The sequence below is a fragment of the Ranitomeya imitator genome, chromosome 5, assembly GCF_032444005.1.
Source record: "Ranitomeya imitator isolate aRanImi1 chromosome 5, aRanImi1.pri, whole genome shotgun sequence".
Lineage (NCBI taxonomy): Eukaryota > Metazoa > Chordata > Amphibia > Anura > Dendrobatidae > Ranitomeya > Ranitomeya imitator.
This window is the reverse complement of record NC_091286.1, coordinates 664,307,449-664,320,567: the sequence shown is the minus strand read 5'-3', so window position 1 is coordinate 664,320,567 and position 13,119 is coordinate 664,307,449. Positions and strand designations below refer to the sequence as shown.

The 13,119-nt window shown below is 47.6% G+C and overlaps 1 protein-coding gene across 1 annotated transcript in view; it reads left to right on the top strand.

The window, feature by feature from the left end:
• The window catches only part of LOC138638719 (cytochrome P450 2K6-like), a 145,848-nt gene that overhangs the window by 13,106 nt on the left and 119,623 nt on the right, over positions 1 to 13,119 (top strand). The window lies entirely within an intron of this gene.

Sequence of the window (13,119 nt, the reverse complement as noted above, 5' to 3'; positions counted from 1 at the left end):
AACATTAGTAGCAGCAACAGTGGATAAAGTGTAAGAAGCAATTTCTTTGACACTTTTTTAGACCAACTCGTGCAACAGCTCAACAGAGTAAAAGTCTTAAATGTGGTGAATGAATGGAGAGGATCGTGCAGAAGTATCTAGAACTAAATATCAATACCATCAAGGAGGGTTTGAACATTTTGGTCTTACAAAATGAATGAGTAGCCTGAGGTCACCTCACACGCCTTGGAGGTTTTATCTTGCCCGGCAGCCAGCGTATTCTCAGACTGCCTAACTTTCACTAAGATGAACAAGGATCTCCAAGGATTTTTGCACCCCAATCACAGACTGTACAGATTAGGTGTTATTGCATTTTTTAGTGTGATGCATTAATGTCACATAACTGCACTCTGTGATATCTTTAGTGTGGCTTCTCTACCTGCTGTGGCTGCTGCTGCTAATGTCATCACAATGTTTTTGGAAATGTGAACAGTCATGATTGGTCTACATCTGCTGGTTTAGCTGTAGTGGAAGACGTGTCGGTCCCAATTATACTATCTCTATTCTCGTGACAGTTATTCCACTTCGGTGGTGTCATGCCCACATTTTATAAATCGTGAACACACCTGGTTGGGTGTCCATCTGCTGGATTGGGTGTAGTGGAAGAGCTATCGGTCGCTATTACCGTATATACTCGAGCATAAGCTGAGATTTTCAGCCCATTTTTTTAGGCTGAAAGTGCCCCTCTCGGCTTAAACTCAAGTCATTGTTGGCGGGGGGGGGAGGGGTCGGCGGGGGAGGGGAAGTGGCAGCTGTCACATTCTCACCTGCTCCTGGTGCAGTTCCTGCATGTCCGATAGTCTCCGGTAGGCGCTTCCTGTGTTCAGTGGTCACGTGGTACCGCTCATTAAAGTAATGACTGAGTATGGACGCATATTCATTACTTTAATGAGTGGTGCGTGACCGCTGAACATAGGAAGAAGCTCCCAGCTCCCGGAGACCATCTGACAATGAGACACTGCCAGGGATCATGCCGGGAGTAGGTGAGTATAACGGGGGAGGGGGAGCATTGGGCGATATTCACCTGACCCCTTTCCACCGCCGGGCACCGCTCCATCTTCTGCACTCTCTGCTTGTTCAGGTCAGAGGGAACGTTGATGTGTTTACTGTGTGCCCTCTGCCTGAACAGTCAGTAAGCCGGAAGACAGAGCGGCGCGCAGCGGTGGAATGGGGAAGGTGAATATCGCAAGTGCCGGGGGCCTGAGCGACGAGAGGTGAGTATGTAATTTTTTTTTATTTTAATCGCAGCATATGGGGCATAATCTATGGAGCATCTAATGGGGCATAATCTATGGAGCACTTATGGGCCATAATCTATGGAGCATTTTATGGGGCATAATCTATGGAGCACTTATGGGCCGTAATCTATGGAGCATCTTAAGGGGCATAATCTATGGAGCATCTTATGGGGCATAATCTATGGAGCATCTTATGTGGCCACTATTAACTTTTGTGCAGCATTATATGGGGCATATTTTAATATGGACCATCTTATGGGGCCCATAATGAACTATATGGAGCATTATATGGGGCTCCTGATTCAATATGGATATTCCAAAACACTTATCCTACTGATGTCTCGATGAATTTTAGTTTTATTGTTATCTATTTTTATTTTTGAAATTTACCAGTAGCTGCTGCATTTCCCACCCTAGGCATATACTCGAGTCATTAAGTTTCCCCGTTTTTTTGTGGCAAAATTAGGGGTCTCGGCTTATACTCAGGTCGGCTTATACTCGAGTATATACTGTATACTATTTTTACTGTGGTGAAATTGATGCCACTTCCGTGGTGTAAGACCCTCATTTCTTTAAATGTGAACACTGCTTGAAGGGTGTCCATCTGTTAGATTGGGTGTAGTGGAAGACCTCTTGGTCCTTATTATTCTATTTCTACTGTGGTGAAATTGATGCCACTTCGGTGTTGTAAAGTCCTCATTTCGTTAAATGTGAACACTCCTTGTAGGGTAAAACCAGAACACATGAGCTGCGTTCACAGTGAACAAGCCCGTAGAGACATGTTCACACCACCAAGAGACATGAAAACACAAAAAAGCACAGTAAAACCAAAAACACTCTGTTGCAAAAAAATCACAGTGGACAGCAAGTGCTAGTAAAAAGATGGAAAAAACAGGGTATTTGGTTGATACGTTTTTTGCAAAAAATGTATATTAAGCCGCTCTACCAAACGTCAAGGTATACCCATATCAGAGCAGTCCTAGCTAATGTATGTAATCCCTATCTGATGTATTTAAAACCTGGTCATATGTACAATACCTGTATGAGCAGGATTCAGAAAAGGAATGTCCATGTGGACACGCTGGACAGAACGACTCCTTGTAGGGTGTACATCTGCTGCATTGGGTGTAGTGGAAGAACTGTCAGTCCCTATTATTCTATTTCTACTGTGGTGAAATTGATGCCACTTTTGTGGTGTATAGCGCTCATTTCTTTAAATATGAATATTCCTTGCATGGTGTCCATCTGCTGGATTGGGTGTTGTAAAATACCTGTCGGTCCCTACTATACTATTTCTATTGTGGTGAAATTGATGCCACATCTGTCGGGTAAGACCCTCATTTCTTTAAATATGAACACTCCTGGTTGGGTGTCCATCTGCTGTATTGGGTGTAGTGAAAGACCTGTCGGTCCCTATTATGCTATTTCTACTGTGGTGAAATTAATGCCACTTTGGTGCTGACAACCAATAATTTTTGTAAATGTGAACACTTCCGGTTGGGTGTCCAACTGCTGGTTTGCTTGCATTGGAAGATCTGCCAGTCTCTATTATACTATTTCTACTGTGGTGAAATTGATGCCACTTCTGTGATGTAAGGCCCTCATTTCTTTAAATGTGAACACTTCACGTTGATTGTTCATCTGCTGGATTGGGTGTATTGGAAGAACTGTCAATCTCTTTGTTATATTATTTCTACCGTGGAGAAATTGATTCCACTTCTGTGGTGTAAGACCCTCATTTCTTTAAATATAAACGCTCCTTGTAGGGTGTACATCTGCTGCTTTGGGTGTAGTGGAAGAACTGTCAGTCCCTATTGTATTATTTCTACTGTGGTGAAAATGATGCCAATTCTGTTGTGTAAGGCCCTCATTTCTTTAAATGTGAACATTCCTTGTATGGTGTCCATCTGCTGGATTGGGTGTTGTGAAAGACCTGTTGGTCCGTATTATACTATTTCTACTGTGGTAAAAGTGATGCTACTTTGGTGGTGTCTGCCATTAGTTTTGGGAATGTGAACACTCCTGGTAGGGTGTTCATCTACCACATTGGGTGCAGTGGAATAACTGTTGGTCTCTATTAGGCTAGGTTCACACTGCGTTATGGTCGTCCGTTAAATGGACTACTTTACACCACGGCATAACGTAGTCCGTTAACGCCGCCATTGAAAGTAATGTCGGACGCATCGCTAGCGCACGCCCACAATGGGCGTGTGCTAGGGATGTGCCATCATTGAGTGATGGACCCTGAGATGCGGGCTGCAGCGTTTCCGGGTCCGTCACTGCTAGCGCAGATAGAGCTAGCAGATGCTCTATCTGCGCTAGTGCGATGCAAAAGTCGGCACTTGCGTTACAGCAGCCCGTTAGTGCATGTGCTGAACGGGCTGCTGCTAACGCAGTGTGAACCCGGCTTTATACTATTTCTACTGTGGTGAAATTGATGCCACTTCTATGGTGTAAAGCCCTCATTTCCTTAAATGTGAACACTTCTGGTTGGGTGTCCATCTGCTGCATTGGGTTTAGTGGAAGACCAAGGGAAGAGTCCTGAGGAGATAAAATTTGCATATTCCCAGTGCCTTCTGGGATAAGTGAAGAGTCTCCGTGACCTCAAACAACACTGAATTTTGGCTGTTGCAGCTGAATGGAAGAAATTTGTAAGCCAGGGGAAGAGTCCTGAGGGGAGAATTTGCATATTCCCAGTGCCTTCAGGGATAAGTGAAGAATCTCTGTGAGCTCAAAGAACACTGGATTTTGGCCATTGCAGCTGAACGGAGGAAATCTATAAACCACACTCCTACTGGCGTGCAAATTTTGGAATATTTTTCACCTCTTTGATATCTATTTAACAATAAGAACATGGAAGAGGCCAGTAGCCATTTGGTGAGCTGCATTTCTTACTACATGTTCACAGACTTACCAGTGGAAAAGCCAAACTTTACGTGCCAGAAATGCAAGCTTGTGTCCCTGTTGGAGGAAAAGTTGCAAAATCTAGAAGAGAGGTTAACTACATTGAAAATAAAGAAGGTGAAACGTTCTTAGACAGAGCAGAATTATTTCTTCATGTTACAGAAAGAGAAGAAATTCGAAGTGCACCTGAAGAAACAGGAATGGAAGCATGTGACCCAGAGAAGCTGGAGGATCAAGAAGCAGTCAGCACACATACTGCTCAGGAACCAGTACCAGGCTCTTACACAGGAGAACAATGAAGTAAAACATCAGAAAAGAATAATGTTGTGAAGAAGAATAATAATGTTGTGAAGAAGAAACAGAGTTGTGGTCATGGGGGATTACCTGTTGAGAGGAACAGAGGCAGCTATCTGCAGATCGGATATAAGCTCAAGAGAAATGTGATGTCTTCCAGGTGCAAAAATTAAAGATGTGTCTGACAGGATATCAGGACACTTCAGACCTACAGATGACTACCTATTCCTGCTAATGCATGTGGGTACAAATGACACCGCAAGAAACGACCTGGAAACCATCTGCAGAGACTTTGAAAACTTAGGTAAGAAACTGAAATAACTGGGAGTGCAGGTGGTCTTCTCTTCCATCCTTCCAGTGGATGGCCATGAAACAAGGAGGTGGAAATAGATTCTTTAGGTGAACAACTGGCTATGTCAAAGGTGCTGTCAGCAAGGATTTGGATTTCTGGATCACAGAGTGAATTATCTATCTGATGGACTACTTGCTAGAGATGGGGTGCATATTACAAAGACTGGAAAACATGTATTTGGAAGTCGCCTTGCTACACTCATAAGGAGAGCTTTAAACTAAAACAAAGTGGGAAGGGAAGCAAAAGGCCAGAAAAAGCCATACACCTCAAATACTAGTGAGAATGGTGCTATTAGAAGTGGAAGGGAAGAACAAAGACAAAAAAGCTAAAGGCTCATTCCCGGGATCCAGCGACTGCAGTGTGATGGGTAAATAACTGCTCTATTTTGCCATTTTTTATTGCCGGTTTGTTGGCGGTTGTTTGGTTAAATCAACTATAATGGCGCTGCCTGTCACGTTTAATTGCAGAAAATAGTTCATTTTCCCATATAGCTTTAAAGGGTTATTTAAAATAGACTTAGATTTGGATATTTCTTATTGATTATGGAACTAATAACACAGATGTCTGTAAGTTGGAGATGTGGGATCTGTTAGTATTAGTAAATATATGTCGCATCTGATTCCCTGGGCATGCGCCTCCTGCACAGCATTCTTTTAGGTACGGCTCTTTATGTCACTCTGTTCACCTGTGTTTGATAATTTTAATAACAAAGTTATATATTTCTTGATACCATATCTGACCTAGTATCAACCTTTTTCAGTGTGCATTCTATGATTCTATGGAAGGCCTGTCAGTCCCTATTATACTATTTCTACTGTGGTGAAATTGATGCCACTTTTGTGGTGTCTACCAATAATTTTTGGAAATGTGAACGCTCCTGGTTGGATGTCCATCTGTTATATTGGATGTAGTGGAGGAACTGTCGGTCACTAATATACTATTTCTACTGTGGTGAAATTGATGCCACTTCTGTGGTGTAAGACCCTCATTTCTTTAAATGTGAACACTCCTTGTTGGGTGTCCATCTGCTGCATTGGGTGTATTGGAAGAACTGTCGGTCACTATTATACTATTTCTGCTGTGGTGAAAATTCATGCCTCTTTTGTGATGTCTGCCAATAATTTTTTGAAATGTGAACACTCCTGGTTTGGTCTCCTTCATGTGTGTTGCCTGTAGCAGTAGGTCTCTGAGACCATCAAGCCTCCACTTCCCTGGACTCAACTACCCCTCATTTGATGTGTTTTGGTAGCATTTGGGGCTGTTATAAGGTGTTGTGCATGCATTTGTTTTTACCAACCGTTGACGTGAATGGCGTTCGGTTATATTCGGCAAATATTGCAAATTCAGCAAACGTAATCTGAACCGAAATTGAAATATTCACTCATCTCCAGTGTCTGCCAGTCATTTTTGGAAATGTGAACACTCCTGGTTGGGTCTCCTTAATACGTGTGTTAGGAGTCGAGTTTCCTCTGCTGCACAAGGGGAATCTCGATCCGTGTCTGCTGCGGTCTCCCATTCGGTATCGGCCGCAGTGGGCTCTGCTCAGCGGAGACGTCGCTCCCAGCGTCTCGCTGGGGCTGATTCGGTGCATAGGGTCACTACTGCCTTTTCTGGCTTTCCTATGGTACCCTGCACTGATCTGCGGCGAGCGAGCCTCTCTGGGACTAAGTCCTTGTTTACTCACACTGAGCATGCCCAGGGCAGGGTCTCCCATTGGAGGTCGAGGGCCACATGTTCGGTCACATGCTCAGGTGCTGCAGTACATTCCATTGGTCCTTCTGGAAGGTCCTGAAAGGGCAAAACATGCTCAGGTACTGCAGCACTTTCCATTGGTCCTTCTGGAAGGTCCTGAAAGGGCAAAAACTTCAGTAGCAGCTTCCTGTGCTGCAACTATATAAACTGCGCATGACCGCACGGCCATGCGCTAGTATTGTCTTATGTTATGTGCTTTGCGCCAGTGTGGTCACATGTATGTGTGTTCAGGGACCCAGCTGAAATAAGCCCCTAGAATGCTGGCTCCTCCGGCGAGGAGATTGAGTCTGAGTGTATTCAGGGACCTGGCTGAAATAAGCCCCTAGAATGCTGGCTCCTCCGGCGAGGAGTTTTGTGTGTTTGTGTGACCACTGACTGCTCTCTGTTTGGGCAGTTAGCCTGTGCCTCTTTGGAGTCTAACAGGGCACAGTGCTTTCCTTTCACGGCTACTCAGTGAATTAACTGAGTTAGTCTATACCGCCATATAGCTCCGCCGTTTGCTAGCAGCAGGTACTCCTGCACGGTGGACCATGGGCTGCGAACGCACCAATATCAATAAACATCTCTATTTACTCGGTGCGTTCCGCTAGCCCTAACAGAATACTAGCGCCAGGGTCTGGCTAGTAAATGGCGGACATTCAGCAATCTTTGCGGTATATCCAGCAGCTGGAGGGTAGGTTGGCGGCTCTCGAGAGCTCAACCTCAGCTATGGATGTTACCGCAGTTGCTGTACAGGCTGCTAGCGTGGCTGCAGCAACCTTGTCCACTGCCACCCCTGTTCCGACGTTATCTCGCCTCCCGCTTCCAGAAAAATTTTCTGGAAATAGCAAAACTTGTAGGGGATTCGTGAGTCAGTGCTCTATTCACCTCGAGCTCCTGGCTGCACGTTTTCCTACAGAGCGGGCTAAGGTGGGATTTATTGTGTCTCTTTTGTCGGACAGGGCGTTGGAGTGGGCTATGCCGCTGTGGGAGCGTGGTGATCATGTGGTGCAGAGTGCTCCTTTGTTCCTGAGCACTCTGAAAAAGGTCTTTTCAGGACCTCAAGTCACCCATGACACAGCGCTCCAACTACTGGCTTTAACTCAGGGTGAGTCCTTGGTCAGCCATTTTTCCGTCCGCTTCCGTACTTTAGCTTCCGAGCTGGAGTGGTCGGATAAAGCCCTTATCCCCATATTTTGGAGGGGCCTGGCTGACCACATTAAGGACGCTCTGGCCACTAGGGAGATTCCTGCCACACTGGAGGAGTTAATAACTGTCTCTACTCGTATTGACCTCCGTTTTAACGAGCGGAGGTTGGAGCAAGCTCAGTGTAGGCAGAGGTTTCGGCTGGCTCCCACCTTCGCCAAACCTTTGGAATCTCCAGTCCAGGCATCCGAGTCACATGAGGCCTTAGAGGTGACACGAGCGGGATCCAAGTCTCAGTCTGCCCGTGCACATAAGGTCCGTCATGTTTGCCAGCAGTCAGGACACCTTGCCTCCAAGGGTCCTCAGCGGTCGGGGAAACGTCAGCGTCTAGTGGCAGTTGGAGGAGGTACACTAGACACGGCGACGTTTGCCTCAAAGTTGTCCTTCAAGGGGACAATTACCATAGGCCCATCCACTCTTATGGTCGAGCTATGCGTGGATTCTGGGGCAGAGGGTAACTTTATGTCTTCCGCTTTTGCCCAGCGTCACGCAATACTATTGGTGATGCTCGCCAAGCCAGTAACCGTTCGAGTGGTAAATGGGTCAACACTACCTTCACAGATTACCCACCAAACCATTCCTTTCACGCTATCTGTGTCTCCATCACATCAGGAGATAATCTCCCTATTAGTGATTCCTGAGGGAATTGATGTGGTCCTGTTGGGGATACCATGGCTTCGCTACCATTCTCCTCATATTGAGTGGTCCTCTGGGAGAATTTTGGGATGGAGTAAATCCTGCGAGGGTAGATGTCTGAGGGAGTGCATTCAGGTTGCTACTACACAGGTACCCGCAGATCTTTCCTCTCTCCCCAAGCACTATTGGCCCTATGCAGACGTGTTCTCCAAAAGAGCTGCGGAGACCCTTCCGCCTCACCGCCCCTATGACTGTCCTATTGACCTCTTGCCTGGTGCTGAGCCTCCCCGGGGTCGAGTCTATCCGTTATCTCTCCCGGAGACGGAGGCAATGTCCCAGTACATCCAAGAGAATCTGGCAAGAGGATTCATTAGGAAGTCAGTGTCACCGGCAGAGTCAGGGTTCTTCTTCGTGCAGAAGAAGACTGGAGACTTACGTCCATGCATAGCCTACAGGGGTCTTAACGCCATCACCGTTAAGAACAAGTACCCACTACCCCTGATATCTGAGCTGTTTGATAGGCTACGGGGAGCGAGGGTATTTACAAAGTTAGATCTGCGGGGTGATTACAACCTGATTCGCATCCGTGAGGGGGATGAATGGAAGACGGCTTTTAACACCAGGGATGGGCACTATGAATATCTGGTGATGCCCTTCGGGCTCTGTAATGCCCCAGCCGTTTTCCAAGAATTTGTGAACGACATCTTCCGGGATATGCTCACCACCTCGGTTGTAGTCTATCTGGATGATATTCTCATCTTCTCTCCAGATATTGACTCCCATCGGAGAGATATTCGCAAAGTCTTCGACCTCTTACGGGCAAACTCCCTCTACGCCAAGTTGGAGAAGTGTGTGTTTAAGCAGGAGTCCTTGCCTTTCCTTGGTTATATCATCTCTGCCCAGGGTTTGGCTATGGATCCTGCCAAGCTACAGGCTGTAATGGACTGGCAGGAACCCCATTCTCTTAAAGCGGTGCAGCACTTTATGGGGTTCATTAATTACTATCGCCAGTTCATTCCACACTTCTCAACTTTGGTAGCTCCCTTGGTTGCCCTCACCAAGAAGGGAGCAAATCCCAAGTTGTGGTCAGAGGAGGTCTCCAAGGCCTTTCTCTCGATCAAGTCACACTTCGCTAGTGCTCCCATCCTACATCGCCCCGATGTTGATAAGCCATTTATCTTGGAGGTGGATGCCTCATCCGTTGGTGCTGGAGCAGTCCTTTTCCAAAAGGATGCTCAAGGTCGGAAGCATCCTTGCTTCTTCTTCTCCAAGACCTTCACACCAGCGGAGAGGAATTATTCCATCGGGGACAGGGAGTTGCTGGCCATGAAGTTGGCTTTTTCAGAGTGGAGACATCTTTTGGAGGGAGCTCGCTTTCCCTTCCACGTCTTCACTGACCACAAGAACTTGGTGTATCTGCAAACGGCCCAGCGGCTGAATTCTCGCCAGGCTAGATGGTCCCTGTTCTTCTCCCGGTTCCATTTTACTCTCCATTTCCTCTCCGGGGAGAAGAACGTTCGTGCTGATGCTCTCTCCTGCTCCGTGGTGTCATCGGAGGAGGAGGAGGAGCCTCGGCTTATTGTCCCTTCTGAGAGCCTGAGAACTGTAGCTCCGGTTTCGCTAGAGTCTGTGCCCCCGGGCAAGACTTTCATGCCAGCTAACTTGCGACCGGAGGTTCTCTCTTGGGCTCACTCCTCCAGAGTGGGTGGGCATTTTGGGACCAAGCGGACATCTGAGCTTCTGGCGAGAACATACTGGTGGCCGCATATGGCCCGAGATGTCAAGGACTATATTCAGGCGTGCATTTGTTGCGTCCAGAATCGGTCTCCTCGGCAACGGCCTGCTGGGTTGCTTTACCCTCTACCGGTGGCAGACAGGTCCTGGGAGATGGTCGGGATGGACTTTGTGGTGGGTCTACCCAAGTCACGTGGCTGCTCCATTATTTGGGTTGTCACCGACCATTTCTCCAAGATGGTGCATTTGGTGCCGCTTCCTCGGTTACCCTCAGCACGGGCCTTGGCGGTGTTGTTCATTAAACACGTTTTCCGATTGCATGGTATGCCTGATAAGATTGTCAGCGATTGGGGTCCCCAGTTCGCATCTCGGTTTTGGAGAGAGCTCTGCCGTTTACTCAGCATAGAGTTAAACCTCTCCTCTGCATACCATCCTGAGACGAATGGGTTGGTGGAGAGAACCAACCAGACTCTGGTGACATATTTGCGACATTTCGTCTCTGCTAGGCAGGATGACTGGGCATCTTTGCTACCTTGGGCGGAATTTGCCCTGAACAACGCCGTAGCCGATTCCACTGGTCAAACTCCTTTTCTCCTTAATTACGGCCAGCATCCGCGTGTCCCTGTGCCCATGCCCGTGTCATCCACCGATTCTAGGGTGGCAGACTGGGCGGTGGAGGCACGTGACATCTGGGACCGCACACAGGATGCCATCTGGGCCTCCAAGGAGAGAATGAGGGTTTCGGCTGATACACACCGGCGCCCCGCTCCGGTCTTTGCTCCTGGGGACTTAGTGTGGCTCTTCGCCCGTAACATCAAGCTGCGAGTTGAGTCCACTAAGTTTGCTCCTCGCTACATTGGCCCGTTTAAGGTTCTGGAACAGGTCAACCCTGTGGTCTACCGTTTGGCTATTCCTCCACGCCTTGTTATCACCGATACTTTCCACGTTTCCCTCTTAAAGCCCGTTCATTTGTCCCGGTTTTCCGAGTCATCTGCTGGGACATCGGGTTCATCCACGGATGAGTTTGAGGTGAATGCTATTGTGGGGTGCAAGGTGGTACGTGGCAAGAAATTTTATCTGGTGGACTGGAAGGGTCACGGCCCAGAGGATAGAACCTGGGAGCCTGTGGAGCACATTCGGGCTCCACTGCTTATCGCAGCTTTTGAGCGTAGTGAGGCTCAAGGAAGGGGGGCCCTAGGAGGGGGGGTAATGTTAGGAGTCGAGTTTCCTTTGCTGCACAGGGGGAATCTCGATCCGTGTCTGCTGCAGTCTCCCATTCGGTATCGGCCGCAGTGGGCTCTGCTCAGCGGAGACGTCGCTCCCAGCGTCTCGCTGGGGCTGATTCGGTGCATAGGGTCACTACTGCCTTTTCTGGCTTTCCTATGGTACCCTGCACTGATCTGCGGCGAGCGAGCCTCTCTGGGACTAAGTCCTTGTTTACTCACACTGAGCATGCCCAGGGCAGGGTCTCCCATTGGAGGTCGAGGGCCACATGTTCGGTCACATGCTCAGGTGCTGCAGTACATTCCATTGGTCCTTCTGGAAGGTCCTGAAAGGGCAAAACATGCTCAGGTACTGCAGCACTTTCCATTGGTCCTTCTGGAAGGTCCTGAAAGGGCAAAAACTTCAGTAGCAGCTTCCTGTGCTGCAACTATATAAACTGCGCATGACCGCACGGCCATGCGCTAGTATTGTCTTATGTTATGTGCTTTGCGCCAGTGTGGTCACATGTATGTGTGTTCAGGGACCCGGCTGAAATAAGCCCCTAGCATGCTGGCTCCTCCGGCGAGGAGATTGAGTCTGAGTGTATTCAGGGACCTGGCTGAAATAAGCCCCTAGAATGCTGGCTCCTCCGGCGAGGAGTTTTGTGTGTTTGTGTGACCACTGACTGCTCTCTGTTTGGGCAGTTAGCCTGTGCCTCTGTGGAGTCTAACAGGGCACAGTGCTTTCCTTTCACGGCTACTCAGTGAATTAACTGAGTTAGTCTATACCGCCACATAGCTCCGCCGTTTGCTAGCAGCATGTACTCCTGGACGGTGGACCCCGGGCTGCGAACGCACCAATATCAATAAACATCTCTATTTACTCGGTGCGTTCCGCTAGCCCTAACAACGTGTTGCATGGTGCAGTTGGCCTCCAACACCGTCAGGCCTCCACTCCCTTGGACTCAACTACCCGTGTTACTATCCTTACATTTTTCTGACATTGTTAGTCTACAAAACAGATATTTGTGCCACCTGAGTGTGGCTCAGCATGAAAGAAGGTAGAAGTGTTGCATGTGGTATCAGAGCTCCCAGCAATGGGGCACTACACCGGTCCCTCACCCACGTCGTCTTACTGTGACATTCAATTGAAAGCTGTAAATGCTGTCCTAGACCCCAATACCTCATGCCTGGCTGATTGCCACAGTGCCATGCTAAAATCTGTACTGTGGGTGAACTGAGGCCACTTTCCTGGTGTCTGTCCCTCATTTGATGTGTTTTGACAGAATTTGGGGCTGTTATAAGGTGTTGTTCATGAGTATGTTTTTGCCTGCCATTGAGGTGAATGGCGTTTGGTAATGTTCGGCGAATATTCAATGAATTAATCAGCGAATATTGCAAATGCAGCGAACGCAATCCGAACCGAACATTGAAGTATTCACTCATCACTAATCCTTATCCCTCCCTCTTTTCCACCTGTCCCAAGATTTGATGAACAAAAGTTTACTCCTGGACAGTTCGAAAAAAAAAGTTCATAAACTGGTCAAGAAGACCGTTGTAAATACGCGTGAAAGTGATAATTCCAAGCAGATTGTAAAAAGGCTTTTATGCATCCCATTAATAGAGATGCAACTGTGGGAAATTAGAAATAATCTTGGTAAACAGTGAGGTTTAGGGAAGAGTCAGATGGCTGTATACTGAAACTTTAGTTGGAAATGCAATGTAATGCTTGGACTAATTCTCGTGGCCAAGCGTGACAGCTGCATAGAAATACATGCTGTCA